Raw genomic sequence first — 15,804 nt, 5'->3', positions numbered from 1 at the left:
GAGGAGAGGAGTGGAGAGGAGAGGAGAGGAGAGGAGAGGAGAGGAGAGGAGAGGAGAGGAGAGGAGAGGAGAGGAGAGGAGAGGAGAGGAGAGGAGAGGAGAGGAGAGGAGAGGAAAGAGAAGAGAAGAGAAGAGAAGAGAAGAGAAGAGAAGAGAAGAGAAGAGAAGAGAAGAGAAGAGAAGAGAAGAGAAGAGAAGAGAGGAGGAGAGGAGAGGAGAGAAGAGAAGAGAAGAGAGAAGAGAAGAGAAGAGAAGAGAAGAGAAGAGAAGAGAAGAGAAGAGAAGAGGAGAGAAACCACTGCTCTCAGCCTTAGAAGCTGCGATGCCTCTGCATGCTGAAGCAGCCATTAGCATGGAGCGCTTCTTTCTATTTGCTACCAAACAACATACTTCTTTGCTATCATGAGAAAAAAGACCAGGTCTCCCTCCCTGACTATTGATGCTTATGTCTCTCTTATTATTTGGACAACTTGCTCTTCACAATATTTTACCCAGATAAAACACTTTTTACTATGTTTTGTTTTTGCAGGTGGCAGGAAATAAAGTGCTGGGAAATCCCACCTGGCCAAGGATCCCTGAGGCTGCTCTACAGCACTGCTCTCTCAGGAATCTCCATGCTCTCTGCAGACACTGTGATTATTCCTCCCACTGCTATTTATTTCAGTTTCCAGACCACCTGCAAGCCCCCAGAGCTCTCTGTGAAGGTAGATTCATTGCAGCCACAGATCAATATCACCCTCTGTTTTATGAATGGGAAAAAAGAAATGCAGGGAATTCATTTCAAGACAGGGCAGAGCGAAGCAGAGAACTCGCATGTCCTGGTGCTTTGCCATTTGCTTTTAACAAGTGACAGACAGGCAGGGAAAAGGGGCTTGGACACGAGCTGACACTGGAAGATTTAAGTCACACACACACCCCGCCAATTTACAGCAGCACAGGCTGGCCCCCTGAGTCAGGACCCGTTCCTGTCCTGCCATTACCCCATGCTGCTTTGCTATTCCCCTCTGCCCTTTCAAATCATAGATCCTCACGTGGGTGTAGTGCTGACATAGGTTGTCCAGGACGCTGGCCTCGTTCAGGAAGGTCATGTTTGCCATGTCATTGATCTGGTTGAACTTGGGTGGGTTCATCATCCACCGTTCCATCCGTCTGCTGGACATTCTTCACCATGATGGTCTGCAGTGTTGGGGAACGGGAAGAAGGTGGTCTTATCCCAGATAGGTCTCCATGAACCACATGGGAAGACACTCTCTTGGACGTGCTTCCACTTCAGGTCTTGTTCTAGCTGCCACTGCCTCTGGCTGGTGGCCTCAAGAAAGGACTCCCACAAATCGGCTGACCCACAGAGCAAAATAGGTCTGGACTCAGACATGGTTGCACTTCCCCTGGGGGCAGTAGGCTACTGCTTTCCTGTTGAACCCATAAAGTAGAGCTTAGCTGGTTGATTACCATCTTCACCATGACTTTGTCATCCTTTTCAGATTGGATCTCCCCAGCGAGGAAACCCACTTTCTCATCCTTTACCCAGCAGGATGTCTTGATGTCATAGGCCTTGTTCATGGCCTCAGTTTTCTCCTTCTCAGGAGGAGCCAGGAACTGCATGGGGTCAGCATCATCCACACGCTCTTCCTTATAACCATCAGACGTCTTGGCTTCTCTTCTAGGCAGAAGGTAAAACTAGAAGGAAAGGAGAAGGGGAGCGTTGCTTCCCACATTGCTGAGAAAGCAGATTGAAGAAGCCTGGAATTTCCTGGGGTGCTGTCCTGTTCACACCAACAATACCTTCCAGTTCAATAGGAACCTGCAGCAGAAGGAACAGGCAAGTCAACATCCCAAACCTGGGTGGTAGTTCCTAAGAGGGGCGAGAAAGTGAGAGATGAACTGAGGAGAAATAGGGAGAATGTTCCCACTTTCTCTTCAGCCTTCCTCCTTGTCTAGTGCTGAGCCACTGGGAACCTGCCTATGGCTGAGAAGGAGGGCCTTCCTCCCGTCTTTTGTTCCTGAACACTGTAAGACCCTAAGGCCCAATTCTGGTGAGGACAGTTCTTGGATGGGGGGTGCCAGTGGGATTTTGGGAGTACTGAGGGTGTTGGTGGTTTTCTGTGGTTCCCAGAGAAACCCATGAAGTAGCTGTAAGTCAGAGCAACCACAGAACTTCTCACTCTCTCCCTGGGGTAGGGCAACTCCCGTGCAGATGCCTCCTGTGCAGTATGGGTATAAACCCTCTTAGCATGAAAGGCTACAGCAGCGCACAAAATAGCACAAAGGCAGGCACAGCTGTAAGAGGGGTTCAGAGGAACCTGAAAGGGAGGACCCGGTTCATCAGCTCCTGTCCTCAGCCATCAAAACCCACCAGGGTCATCCAGGAGAGTCCGTGGCGCATCCACTCCACATGCCCCTTGGTGGTTTTCACCCTTGTCACAACCTGACACCATACCTGTGGCAAAGCCATCCCACAGGAGGGAGCAGGGAATTTCAAGGACGTGACTCACGTCCCAAGGCTTTGCATTTTTTGGGATCTGTTCCATGTTGGGAGCAGACTATGTCCCACACTCCAGGCAGTCTTACTTCCCCCACCCACACATCTGAACTAGCTTTAATATTGTCAAGGCAACAGTCAAACTGCTGATGGTGAGTAGTCTTCGTCAGTGTCCAGCTACCTAAAGACGTGCCTCCTGGGGACCTACAATACCTGCTCAACTTGTTGCTCCCTGCAGAGGCAAAGCTGATTTCATCACTACTGTGCATCACTTAGATTAAAGGGAACATGGGCTATGCTGTGGCTTTGTTTTGCTGTGTGGACACACTGCCCAGGCCGAGGGCTGTTCTTTCCACCTCTGCGGCCCCCGTGCTGACAGCCCCAAGCAATGCTTCGCCCCGGCCTTGTGAGTCACGCCATCTGCGCAGGAGTTAGAGGAGCCAGTCTGGGGTAAGCCGGAGAAGCCCCTGGGGTGGGCGGGGGACTCTGCCGGCAGGGTCTGGTTTTAGAGGCTACTGCTTGGGCTAAAGTCAGAATAGCTTGGCACTGGTTAGAGACAATGGCTGCGCTGACCCTTCTGGTGATCTCATTTCCCCCACCATCCTCCTGAAAACCTTAGTGGTCTAAAAATATATGCGTGCAAGGACTCCAAGGCAGCAGTGCTGCACCTTTGGAAGCCAGTTTCAGGGCTCAAGAAGGTCCTGGTGTAACACTATCATAGAATCATAGAATCATAGAATCACTGAGGTTGGAAAAGACCTCTAAGATCATCGAGTCCAACCATCGACCCAACACCCCCATGCCCACTAAACCATGTCCCTAAGTGCCTCATCTACTCGTCTTTTAAATACCTCCAGGGATGGGGACTCCACCACTTCCCTGGGCAGCCTGTTCCAATGTTTCACCACTCTTTCAGTAAAGACATTTTTCCTCCCGTCCAATCTAAACCTCCCCTGGAGCAACTTGAGGCCATTTCGTCTTGTCCTATCGCTTGTTACTTGGGAGAAGAGACCGACCCCCACCTCGCTACAACCTCCTTTCAGGTAGTTGTAGAGAGCGATGAGGTCTCCCCTCAGCCTCCTTTTCTCCAGGCTGAACAACCCCAGTTCCCTCAGCCGCTCCTCATCAGACTTGTTCTCCAGACCCCTCACCAGCCTCGTTGCCCTTCTCTGGATCAGTTGCAGTCTGCTGCTCTGGAATGAATTTCACCCATAAAGCAGGAAGGAGAAACTTTCCTCTGTCTATTTCTACTTCTGATCAGGGAGAGATAAGGAACTGTAACAGCTCAGCAATGATTTCCCCCTTCAATCTATATCATTAAATCTGTAGACTTGCTGGGCTTAGATGCCCGCATCTGCAGTGTATTTTTGAGACTTGATTCTGTGGCCCCTTTCCACAGAAAGCTCAGGACTACACTGTATCTCTCACCTCCCTGAAAGACATGGACTCGCATGGTCTCTGAAACAGATCAATGAAATGTTAAACGAAACACCTACAGAAGACAAATGCATGTGACCGAAAATAGTTCATACTTGCATCAAGCAGTTTCTTGGGTGCAGGTCTCAGACCTTTAAGGAACTTTAAATTCTTTATGCCTCACCATCCTTTTACAGCTGGGGAAACTGAGGCACAGCATGACGACAACGTAAATCTTCAGAGTTGTCCACCCATTGTCAGTCCGGTCTTTGGCAAAGTACCGACAAAAAGTCTACTTTATTCTGGCCTTTCGGTCTGAAGTCAGTAGGAGTGACTGGCGCTTAGCTTCTCGACAGGCAGCCCTCAACTCTGTTGTTTAGGTACCCAGACACAACACACGTTTTTAAAAGCTTAGGCGTAAATGTAGTCCCAAAAGCCATAGCTCAAGGAAGTGGTAAGGCCGTGCCAGCCATTGGTGAGTTAAAATTCCGAAATTTCATTTCCCAAAGATCACATGGAATTTAATTAACTTACGGTTAAAAGACCTGTGAGTTCAAGGCTACTTCTTGTAAAACACAGTGAATATAAATCCAGACGGTCTTCACGTACACCTGCAGGCACTGTCCTTTTCTCTTTCTGCCTCTGCTTGCAGTTTCTGCCCCACGGAGGTATCAGGTCCTTGCTGATCCCCACCCCTTTACCTCTTCCCCGCAATCACACACAGCAAGTACCTACCAGGCTAAACCCATGATCCTGGAAGATGTGTGTTTACAAGGGCTGGCCAGGCTCTTTCATAGCTGTCCAAAGGGCCTGAGCCAGCACTTCACGTTTTAGAAGAGACAAAACATTCCTTATCCCTAAGTTCAGCAGGCTGTAGCGCTGGGAGCCTGATTGGGAAAACTTTGGTCCCTCAGGAGAGATCGGATAATGCGTTGTTTCCTGGGGATTTCTCCTTGTCTTTCCTTTCCTTATAGGGTGTTTTATGAACTCAGCTGCTGGAGCATAGGGACAAGAAGCTGAAATAGGACGACCGTCTAGTGAAGCCCTCGTTCAAAGTCACAACTTCGGCTCTGCCCTTCTTGCCGAGGTGGACTGGCGGATTTCATCGGTGAGAGGAGCTGGTGTTTGGCAGACAAACCTCAGACTGAATCCTTGGCAGGAGCAGCTACATTGGTGATGGAATTAAAGTTTCGTTTTAAAATAATTTCTAGGCCCCATGTTTATGATGAATGAATTCTGTGTGTTTGCTACAAGCAGAGAGGATGAAGACCATTGTTGTGTTACAGTCTTGCTTGTTTCAGTGGCTCAGTGAATGTGAACTGCCCCAAAAGACAACTGCTTCTGTATCAGCTTTAAGTATTTCTCTGCTATATTTGCCTCAGCTGGAGTGTCTGGGACGTGGTTACTCTGCAAATATTGCCATGGTGGATGTTTCGGGTGAATACGCTTGGGATAGAGTTTCCAAGCAGGAAGATTCAGATAAACAGCCGCTTCGAGGTGAAAATTAGAGAGTTCATGTTACACCCATCTCTTGAATTTGTAACTGACTCTTCACCCTGAAAATCTGATTCTAAGAACTCAGCGTGTCCCGTTGGGAGCAGAATAATACCACAGAAACCGTGGCCAGCCTGAGTCTTGAATATTGAGAATTGTGATTAACTTCTCAGGAATGTATGCGGAGCAAGTCATGTTTTCTGGGCTTTTTTAGGTAATTATTTCAAAACTTGAATCTGTGAATGAGGATTATAAACAGTTCCCAGACAAACATCTTAGAGAAAGACGTGAAATGCATCAAATAAACAATGGGTTCTGACCTGTTCACTCATGAGTAACGTGCATAAATGTCTGTTCTGACTGCATAGGAGGAATGAGCTGCAAAGGGAGCAATTGGATCTCTCCATGAAGTGATACAGGTCAAAATGGCAAACCTTAAATAGCTACAAGCTCGCTCAGCCCATGGACAGATCAGCAACGGCTAGAACTCAGCCAAATTGCTTCCTGAGTGACTAGGATGCCTCTTGCTGAGTTTAATGAAATGTCATTGCAGTTTCCATAGCATAGGCCCCGTCCTGTATCGCCCCTGGCCACGCTGTTCTCCAGCACATCAGGGCACTCTGTAAATCCCGCTGCGACGGCCCGGGTTGGGCTGCAGCTGGTTCCTCCAGCCACATCCCGTTACAACGATTGTATTTTCTGGTAAAGGAGGTTTTTGAACGTTCTCTTAGAAAATGAAGGAGACGTGTTCTGCAGTGACGTGAACTGACAGCGCTGCACAGGGAGCTCTGCAGGCGACGGATCACGGGGAGGGAGTTGTCGGCTAAGCAGGATGCTTGCCTTTGGTGTGGGCTCAGTTTCTTGCTCTGACACAGATTTCTTCATCATCTTACAGTGAGACTAAGAGTCCAGCTTTCCTGCCTGAAGGGATGGGGAGCGTAACCATGTTTCAGATTGGAAAATGGTCTTCAGGTAAGGGGCAAATCAGCCCATATAGCACAGACCACATGGAAGAAAGGCTCTGGTCTCTCCCTCTTAGCGCTGCCAGGGATCCCAGGCTAAACACAGCAGGCCGGGTGTCCATAATGACATTCCCAGTTACAAAGAAGGAGGTTGTAAATGTACGGAGGGCAGGGAGAGGAACAGGCAGCACAAACCCACTTTTGACGGCTCGCTGTAGAGCCTCAGCCTTTGCGCTGTAGTGGCAAGCCTTGGAGTAACGAGGAACTCGGTTCAGATGCTGCCTTTTGGGGTTGCATTTCAGTAGCAGCAGCAGCAGCAAACTGATCTCTGGTGGTTAGGGAAGGAATGGTATCTGGATCAGAAAGCCCTGCTGAAGGATCACAGGGTTATATAAAGACCTGGCCCAGGAGCCTGCAAGATGTTTTTGCATTTATTAGTCATTTAAAAAATAATGCTGGTTCTGTAACGAAAGCTGTATCCTCATTCTCAGCTGTTGTCTGTTGCTTGCTTGGGGAGGATCAGTGTATTCTTGTGAGGGCTGGAGGGGTATTGGCTGTACGGAGACCCGACCAGTCTCTAACCAAACAAGGGCAGGTCGCTGCTCGTGAGGCACAGAGGGTCTGATGGGGAAGACGCCAAGTGCTTTCAAATCCCACTAGGTGCTCAGTGAGTCACGGGTCCTGCAGAAGACAGTCTGTGCGGTTATATGATCAAAAACTCTACGGGGAAGTGTATGCACATGAAAGCAAAGTTAAAGTCTTTCTGGTGTCTTAACTTTTCAGTGCTCAGCTTTCCAACTGTGGGACTCTTTTAATGCAAGGAATTACGGAGGCAAAACAAACAGCCCCAAAACTTCTGAAGGTTTTTGTTAAAGGAAAAAAGAGGGGACAAAATTCCCTGAAACCTCTGGCATGTGGCATCAAATTGACCCCACACAGACCGTTGGCAAGGTTGGGAATTTTTAAGCCATGGCATAGACTTTGGCCACTCGTGCTCATGGAGCGACACAGAGCTCTGCCAAGTGTCTCTGCCCTAGGTGGACCAGCTGTACAGAGGGCTAAGCCAACTGTTCCACCAGGGTTTAGCTGCGTCTGCCAACACCAGAGGAGCGTTAACAGTCAGAAAACAGGTCTCTGCCCAGATCTGGAAGGGAGTGGGGACTAACAGCGCGCCTGCCCATCCCTTCCTGTCTGCCCTACCTTAGCTCTCCAAATGTATCTGACACAGAGGTCAGGAACAGCCAAAACCCTCAGAGCCCACCCTAAACCTGAAGCAGGTCTATCAGTTAGTCTTCCCCTAGCCCCAACCTTCAGCCTCAGGGCTCTATGTCTAGTTCTAGCCAAGGACCGCCACCAACCAAATCCTTACGCTTAGCCAGAGACCATCGGGAGCCACAAGCTCATCCTGGACAGGGATGTCTCCCAGCCCCCAGCAGTGGGACTGGGCCAGCCTCATCTCGCAAACGGGCCCCAAATCCCAGCCCCGTCCTGGGACTGTCCCTGGGTCAATCCCTTCCAGCACAGGCCTGGGGCCGCTTTCCACCCCATCTCTGACGCACCATCCACAGCCCTGGGCAGGGGCACCAGTAAAACCACAGCCCTACCCCTCACCATGGACTGTGATTACCGTGGTCTCAACGTGGGCCATCAGCAGCTTCATTAGCAGGTCTGCAGGTCCTTCACCGCCTGCGTTTGGAAGATCACCTGCTGGAATGCTCCGTTCCTGCTGCGGGCACCTCCTGTTCGCTTTACTCTGCCTGTAACGTTCAGGAGCAGAATAGACAAGATGGAGCGGGCAGGAGGGAGCTCTGCCGTTCCTCCTCCCCTTGTTGCCCCTTTTTCCCAGGGAGTTGCGTACCGCAGCCTCAGAAAAATGAACCACACCGATTAGGTGGCTGACATGCGGAATTTGAGTACATATTTTTACCTATCTAATCCCCGAATACAAGCCGCCCCAGTTAAAACAAATCTGCTTGGAGGATCACACCAGCTGGACGGTGCTGCCCAGGGGCTGCGCTGGTGCGCAGGGAGCTGCTCCCACCGGCTTGGCCAGGACAGTCCTCAGAGCAGGGGAGTGGCAGAAAGGAGATGGCACAATGAGATGTAATTACTGGGGGCCCCCCCCCCCCCGAAAGCTCATTACCAACTCAGTGCTTGTATGAGATGTGAAGCAGTTGAAACAGAGACGAATATCGCCCCCGGGCTTAGCAAAAAATTATCTTCAGCTCCTAGGATCAGGTGGAATATGCGTGTTGAATCCTCTTTTTAGCATTTCCTAAGCATGGCTTTCAAACAAAGGCCCCTAAATACACATTTTAAACAAAGACACTGATTTCTGTTGAAATGCTCTCCTCAGCTGTGATAATGGGAGGCGCCAGAGCAAGGGAAACCGCCGGAGCCGCACTGTGCGGGCAGGAGAACGGGAAAGCTCCTCTCCCTGTCTAATTAAGCTGCACATGGAGTCCCTGACAGCAAAGTGACATCCAGAGGCTCAAGACCCTGTGATTTATATGGGGTTTCTGGTGTTTTCATGGGGTTTCTCTTCCCTATATGATTTACAAGGGACTCCACTCCTTTAGAGAGCTCCTTAGCCTTTCTCCTACTAGGTGCCATGGAGCAAGGTCACGCGTGATTTCTATAAAATTATGTGTTTTTTCAGTAATTCCAAGGTTTCTCCATCACTCCGTTGTGTCTCATCCCCCAATTCACCGTAGATTTCTCTGTTTCAGTTCCCTGAGTTACAGATTCAGGGACTAAAGGAATAATTATTACTGTGCCCCGTTAGGAAAAAAAAAAAAAGCGTTAAGATTTTTGGCCATAGGTGATTATAGTTTCCGCAGCTGAATAAATCAGTGTCCCATAACTGACAGAGGATAATGGATTTAATAAATAGCTATGATTAAGTCTGATGTTATTTTTAAATAATTTCAAAAACTGTTACTCTAATCCCTCCATGGCTGGCAGAAAGGATGCTGCTTAGAAGTTAAAATTAGTTCCTTAATGTTCAGCCTGGTGTGGAGTTACGGGCCCTCCAGGGCTGTGCTGGTTTTCTGGGGCATCCGCTTACACCGTCTGCCTAATGGACGTTAACAGCTGCGTTTGGGGAGTGGGAAAGGGCTCCCACAGCTCGCACTGTTAGCTGTTCTCCGTCCCGGGGCTCAGTTCGCTCCGCAGGAGCTCCCACCGACCCCAGCCCAGCTGCTGGGATAATGGGTTGGCGTTACACTTCACGGTGTTATCCCCTTTACAAGCTCTCTTCCCGCACAGCAATTCCCTTTGGAGAACAAGTCTGATGAGGAGCGGCTGAGGGAACTGGGGTTGTTTAGCCTGGAGAAGAGGAGGCTGAGGGGAGACCTCATCGCTCTCTACAACTACCTGAAAGGAGGTTGTAGCGAGGGGGGGGTCGGTCTCTTCTCCCAAGTAACAAGTGATGGGACAAGAGGAAATGGCCTCAAGTTGTGCCAGGGGAGGTTTAGATTGGACATGAGGAAAAATGTCTTTACTGAAAGAGTGGTGAAACATTGGAACAGGCTGCCCAGGGAAGTGGTGGAGTCCCCATCCCTGGAGGTATTTAAAAGACGCGTAGATGAGGCGCTTAGGGACATGGTTTAGTGGGTGGTGGTGTTGGGTTGATGGTTGGACTCGATGATCTTAGAGGTCTTTTCCAACCTCAATGATTCTGTGATTCTATGATTCTCCTTAATTCCCAGGGAATTACCAGCTCTGTCAGGCCTCTTTATCAATAAATATAGATCTCTTCTGTAAATATCAATGTGACTTTTTTTCTCTTTTTTTTTTTCAGCACCTACTTTTCTGAGTGAGCGATCCTGTTTCTTGGCTGGAAAAAGGCGCTGAAGAACACTTTGCCTTGACAAGCACCACACAGAGGGACAAGTTTTCTGGTCCGTGTAACCTCATAGAAGTGTTAGGCGTGAATAGTCTACTTGCTCAACCAAATAAAAACTCCTGTCAAACTTGAACTAGGATCGCAGGAATGGGGATGTCCCACAGTGCAGCGGGCAACCACGGCAGAGTCGGTATTTATCAAACCCACTTTAACGGGCCAAATTCCCAGGTATTTGGGAGAAAATTAAGCTGCCTTTAAGCAGCTCCCCCTCCTCTTGGTGCCACCCCATCGCAGAGCCCCAGTACGTTCCTGTACCGACCGCAGGGACGAGGCACTGGGCTGGGGACCAGTTTGCCCTGACCTGCCGTAACCGTCGGCAATGCAAGATGTGATGCTGCGCTGCCACCCGCCCCCGGGGACACCTCTCCTCCTCGTCTGCCAGCTCTAATGATCCCGTGGCCAGAGCGGGAGTTGTTTCAACTGAATTGACGGAAAACCATGCTTATTTGTTTATTTTCTTGGGTTGCTTTCCCTTCAAATGAGCTGTCTGAACTGACGCATCCCCACGGCTCCTTGGCTGCAGAGGAGCGGGGGGAGAAAAGCAAGGGAGGGGGAGAAAAGCAGGACCGCTTTTTTGATGAGCTGTCTGAACTGACGCATCCCCACGGCTCCTTGGCTGCAGAGGAGTGGGGGGAGAAAAGCAGGACCACTTTTTTGAGGCCGCTACACTAAATTAGGGGAAACAACAAGCTGCACCTTGAGCCTTGGAAAATCCAGCTGCGGTCCTCGGCTTTGCCTCTGGCTCAGCAGTAAGACAGGGATAACAATAAATCCCTTCTCCCACCTTCTGCATGTCCTGATTAGATAGACTGTAGCGGAGGGGGGCTGTCACTTATTATGTGCTTGTTTAGTGCCTGGCACAATGCAGCTCTGATCTCGACTCAAACCCGCGGCTGCTGCACGAACAATAGGACTGATATGAATCTCATGGCTGGCGGTGGGGAGGTTCACCGGCTGCCCGACGTCTGCCTCCCCGGGAGGAATTGGTGCAGGCTGCAGAGTTAGCGCTGCCTCCCTCCGGGATCGTGCGCCGGGAGGATGCATCCCAACCGAAAAAGGAGGAATTTCCAGGCTCCATCCCTGCCACACTTGGGAATTGCCCCGCATCCACCAGCAGTTACCTCGGCAGCTGGTTCAGGAACCCACATGGATATTTCCTTGGTGTTCCCGTAACAAATAAGTAAAATTAATTTGTTGATGTTAACTTAATGGACTACATTAGAGCTGATGGAGAAAATACGCTGTCTGAGAGCAGACGTTCAGGGGGTTGGCAGGAATCCCTACCTTTGCTCGCTCTCTGCCAGGTGAGGTTCTCCTTTCACAGAAGGATCGCTCAGACAAGCTGCTGTGGCCGTGCAACCTCCTGCGACGGAGCCCGGGCTGTTCCTGCCTTGCCTAACCCCGACGCAGAGATGCCACACGCTGACTTCTTTTCTGACCAGTACCTTTCTCTGCCTGCAGTGAGGGTAAACCTATTGAAGAAACATGAAAAAAAACAGAGGAGGAAAAATCAGTGCTTTTATCTCAGGGCTTAACACTGGTGTGTTCAAATCTGCCACCAGTCACAGCCTAAGTAACCTGCGGTGCCTGGTGGGAGCACAGGGCGAAGGGTGGCAGGGTGGAGAGAGCAGCCACAAAGAAAACCTGTAAACTGGAACCGCAGCTTTTCATACCTGTCACGATGTGGATTTTCAGCTTGAGCACACAAGGCTGAGCTCAGGAGACACTGTCATGTAGATTTAGCGTTTTATCTCCTTTCCTTTCCATTAGCTGTGATACCCTCTTTTTATGCTGAAAACCAAAACCTTTTTTTTCCCCCAGCGGTTGTTCCCTTTCCCGTTCGGCAAATATCGATCTGCCCCTGTCCTCGGCACAGGTTGAAACCAGCCCCGCTCATCCTCTGCCTGCTCGTGGGGCCGAGCGCTCGGCGGTGCCACCTGCCATGCCATCAGTGACTGAAGCGAAGGCCGAGGAGGGGGGGTTGCTAATCAATTTGCACGTGTTTTTCTCTCCCCATCCTCTCCCTCCCTGCGCTGGCAGTGACAGAGGGCTGAACAGGACGGGTCTGATTGCGCTTGGCAGGTGGAGAGGGAATGAAAAGGGCAGAGAGGGAAAGAGCAGCCCAGGATAACGATAAACTTCTTGCAGCCTTGTTGCACGTTCCTATCCTGCAGCACCTTGAGCTCTCCAGGCAGAGGAGCAAATGCTGGGGGCTGGCCTGTGCAGGAGGCTGCCCCCACTTATCTTGGAGCATGATTTTAAGCCAATTTAATTAAATTGCTTGGAAAGGTTGCGAGGACTCATCTGTTTCAGCTTGAGCCAGGCCTGTTTTGATTTAGCGTTGGCTGATTAGGAATTAGCTGAAATAAACCGCTCGGAAAACAAAATTAGAGGGTGCACACTAACTTTTGCACCAGATTAAGTTGCATTAAAAAGCAATTGAAATGTAATTTTCCTGTCTCAAGCAGCCAAGAAACAAGATAATGCAACCGGTGGCACTTGAAGCTTAAAAATACAGCATCTAGGATTAGCACAACTGGCTTTTTAATGCCCACAAACACCACATTTATCTGAAGGTCTTCTCTCAACACACACCCCACCACCACCTTCTGCACAAAGCTTCGTACAACTTCTTTCATTCGCCTTGAAAGGCAGAACTGGTATGACCCCGGGATTTGAATCCATGACTTAAAGCAGCCTGGGTATTGCATAGCGTATTTCCATAGGTATTTCCATGCTGGAAATAGCCACACAGTGAACTAGTCGTTCCCCGTAACCCAAATAATTTATTTTGAAATGGCTCCCGCGTACGCAGCTGGCAGGGTACGAAGGCCCAGGCTGTGCTCCTGGGGTGCCGAGGGTGCAGACCCCGGTGGTGGGTGCTGCTCCCATCTGCCTCCCACCACCACCTCGCTCCCACCTTCCTGCAGCGAGCCCAGGCGCCCGCTCTGAGTTACTGTGCTCCCCATCTCCCTCGCAGAAAAAGATGTCAAGTAATTTAAAATCGGGTTTTAATTAAATATTTTAATAGCTGCTTTCCCCACACATTTGGCAAACACTGCTCCTCCTCTCCCCATCGGCTGGACCAGGCTGGCACCTCTGCACACACAGAGGTGTACGGAGTGGGTTTTACGCGGCTTTGCTAAAAAGGGTGATGGCTCAGAGGGCTTGCAAAACCCAGATGCTTTCAGCACTTCGGAGTCAAAACTGCCCGCATTGCTGTAGCCAAGCCCCGCTGCGAGTGGTTATTTTGAGGGCAGGGGTGCCGTTGTCCCTGTTGGCTGGAGCGGTGGCACGGGCAGGAGGACAAGCTGTGCAAGCAGCCCGAGCATTGGCGTGTAACTGGTGTTAGGGCACCATAAATCCAAACGAACTCTTGATTAAAGCTGATCGAGACTGTGATAGGCACATAATGTAGAATGATAAGAGCTGCCCAGCAGCTCCTGGCCAAAATCTAAAGGACTCATGGAGATGATAGGTTCCTTCTGGGTTTCTCTCCATGCTACCTTCTGCCACAGCCCCGCTGGGCTCCCACCTGCGCCAGCCAGCAGCTCAGCAGCACCTGCTGCTTCAAGTTTCTTAATCCTGTCTCATCCCGCTTGCAACCTCCGCTCGGCCGATTCCCCTCAGCTACCGCCTGGCTCCATGGTCCCGGTCCCCGCTAACTGAAGGCAGCTGCTCTCCTGGCCTGCATCACCACCTACAAGGACCTTCAAGCTACCCAGACAAAAAAGGGGCATCCCCAGACTGCCCATCCCCTGCACTCCCCCTCACCTGCGCAGCGAAGGGGAGGACCCAGACTGTCCCCCGTGTTACGGGACATTGTGCAGGTGCAGGCTGGCATCTCCCACGAAGGGTCTGGCCACAGACAAGGCCAAAGTGGGCAAAGCATAAATGTATGGAGGAGGTGGGGGGGGGTGAGCGGGGTGGCCCAGGCAGGAGGGCCGCTCATGAGCAAAGACATCGCCATCAGTCCTCCTCCAGGTGCATCCAGGTGGCCATGGCAAGGGAGCAGCTGGAGATAATGGGAGGCTGTCCTGGGAAGGGCCAATCATGGGGGGGAACCAGGGGGTACGTGGCTCCATGGGGGCAATAAAAGAGGCAGTCTGAGGGTGATGGGGTATGAGAGAGAGTTGGGTGAGTGGTTTTCCTTGGTTTTGGAGTGCTCAGTGGCTGGTTGTTCCCTTGTACCCTGTGATGAGTATGGGGCTGTGCTGGGTCTCCTGCTTGGCTGGTGTCAGCGTGTGGGTTGTGGCCTATCTCTGCTGATGTGGGGCTGAAGGAAGCTCCCTCAAAAGAAGAGGTCTTTTGGGGTGTTACTGCGGTCCCCTGTTGGAGGGGAAACAGGGGAAGGGAGGCTGAAGCAGTTCTTGAGGTTTGAGCGTAGGGCTTAAGGGCTGTGGGCTATAATTGGCTTGAGCCAAGAGGTGGCTCATCCTGGCCCCTCTGTGAGCTGGGGGAGGTCTGCAGCTTGGTGGCTGGCTGCTGTGCTGGGGTAAGGAGCTGCTGGTATCTGGCCTTGATTGCTGGGACAGGAAACAGGGAGAGAGAGAGGGGACCAAAAAAAACAACCCTGCCAAAAACCTTAAACTTGATTAAAGATGGAATAAGGGGAGCTCTTAGAGGCTGATCTGAGCTGCAGGTGTTGGCTGTAAGCCTGGAAGGAAGGTGAAGATGCATCACTTCTGTGTGATCTGCACCTGAGTGTGTTTATGCACAACCTGGCTTTAGGGGGCCCTTGCTGGTGTCTGGCTGCTCTGAAAACATCTCTGCTTTTGCTGGATGGAAGCTTTGCTTTTTCTGACAAAAACTGTCTGAAGGCCTGCTGTTGGTCGTATTTGTGTTTATGTCTGTGGCTCTTACTAGGGGAGGCTTAGAAATTATTTTTACCTGTCCCTATTCAATGTTTTTCACCTGGCAATCCTTACTAGTAGCTGGGTTTCCAGGAGAACTCTTTGCTTAGTTGAACTTTGTTGCTTTGTGCCACTGCATGTGACCTTGTGTCTCTCCTGTTGGGGGGCCCTGGTGTAGGAAGCCAAGCTGGGCTGTGTGGTGGGGTAAGAGAGTAGACTTGGATGTGGCTACTTGTCCTTAAATCAGACCTTAAGCTGATGCTTTTAGAGGCAAGAGGCTTGTGCCAGGCTTGGGCTGTGTGTTTAAGTAAACCTAAAGGCCCTGGGATGGGAGCTGGAGGAAGGTGGTGGTACTGTAACTGTGAGAAGTGGTGTGTCCAGCTTCCTCAGGGGATTACAGCAGCTGTAATTCTTGTAGCCTGGTGTTAAGTGGTAGTTTGTGCTTGCATTTAGTTTGGCTCAGCTGCAGTGTGTGAGGATCCTACTGAGCTCTGCTTAGGGCAGGGGACCTCCAGCATCTCCCTTCCTGGGGTGGGGGGGAGAAAAATGTGTGGCACAGGCTGCTGGTGGGGGGGTGGGGGTCCCAGACCCCTCTGTGGATGTTGCTGTGCAGTTGTGACCTGATCCTGCTCTGTCCTGAACCCCAAAAGCACGTGAAGGCTTTCAGCTGGCACCTCTCTCAAACCTGCCAAG

The 15,804-nt window shown here is 50.7% G+C and overlaps 3 long non-coding RNA genes across 3 annotated transcripts; 2 read left to right on the top strand and 1 right to left on the bottom strand.

Moving 5' to 3' along the window:
- Positions 1 to 285: 285 nt before the first annotated feature.
- LOC103904887 lies at positions 286 to 1,813 on the top strand. Its single transcript, XR_657924.2, has 3 exons — positions 286 to 419; positions 530 to 704; positions 1,665 to 1,813. It is a non-coding gene; the product is annotated as an uncharacterized LOC103904887 (long non-coding RNA).
- Positions 1,814 to 2,846: 1,033 nt separating this feature from the next.
- LOC103904886 lies at positions 2,847 to 5,716 on the top strand. Its single transcript, XR_657923.1, has 2 exons — positions 2,847 to 2,929; positions 4,870 to 5,716. It is a non-coding gene; the product is annotated as an uncharacterized LOC103904886 (long non-coding RNA).
- A 1,061-nt stretch (positions 5,717 to 6,777) lies between these two features.
- Positions 6,778 to 9,124, bottom strand: LOC103904885. Its single transcript, XR_657921.2, has 3 exons — positions 8,495 to 9,124; positions 7,963 to 8,108; positions 6,778 to 7,032 (listed from the first exon to the last, which is right to left on the bottom strand). It is a non-coding gene; the product is annotated as an uncharacterized LOC103904885 (long non-coding RNA).
- Positions 9,125 to 15,804: the final 6,680 nt, after the last annotated feature.

Source organism: Aptenodytes forsteri, unplaced genomic scaffold, assembly GCF_000699145.1.
Source record: "Aptenodytes forsteri isolate BGI_AS27 unplaced genomic scaffold, ASM69914v1 Scaffold55, whole genome shotgun sequence".
Lineage (NCBI taxonomy): Eukaryota > Metazoa > Chordata > Aves > Sphenisciformes > Spheniscidae > Aptenodytes > Aptenodytes forsteri.
This window is presented reverse-complemented; position numbering and strand designations above follow the sequence as displayed.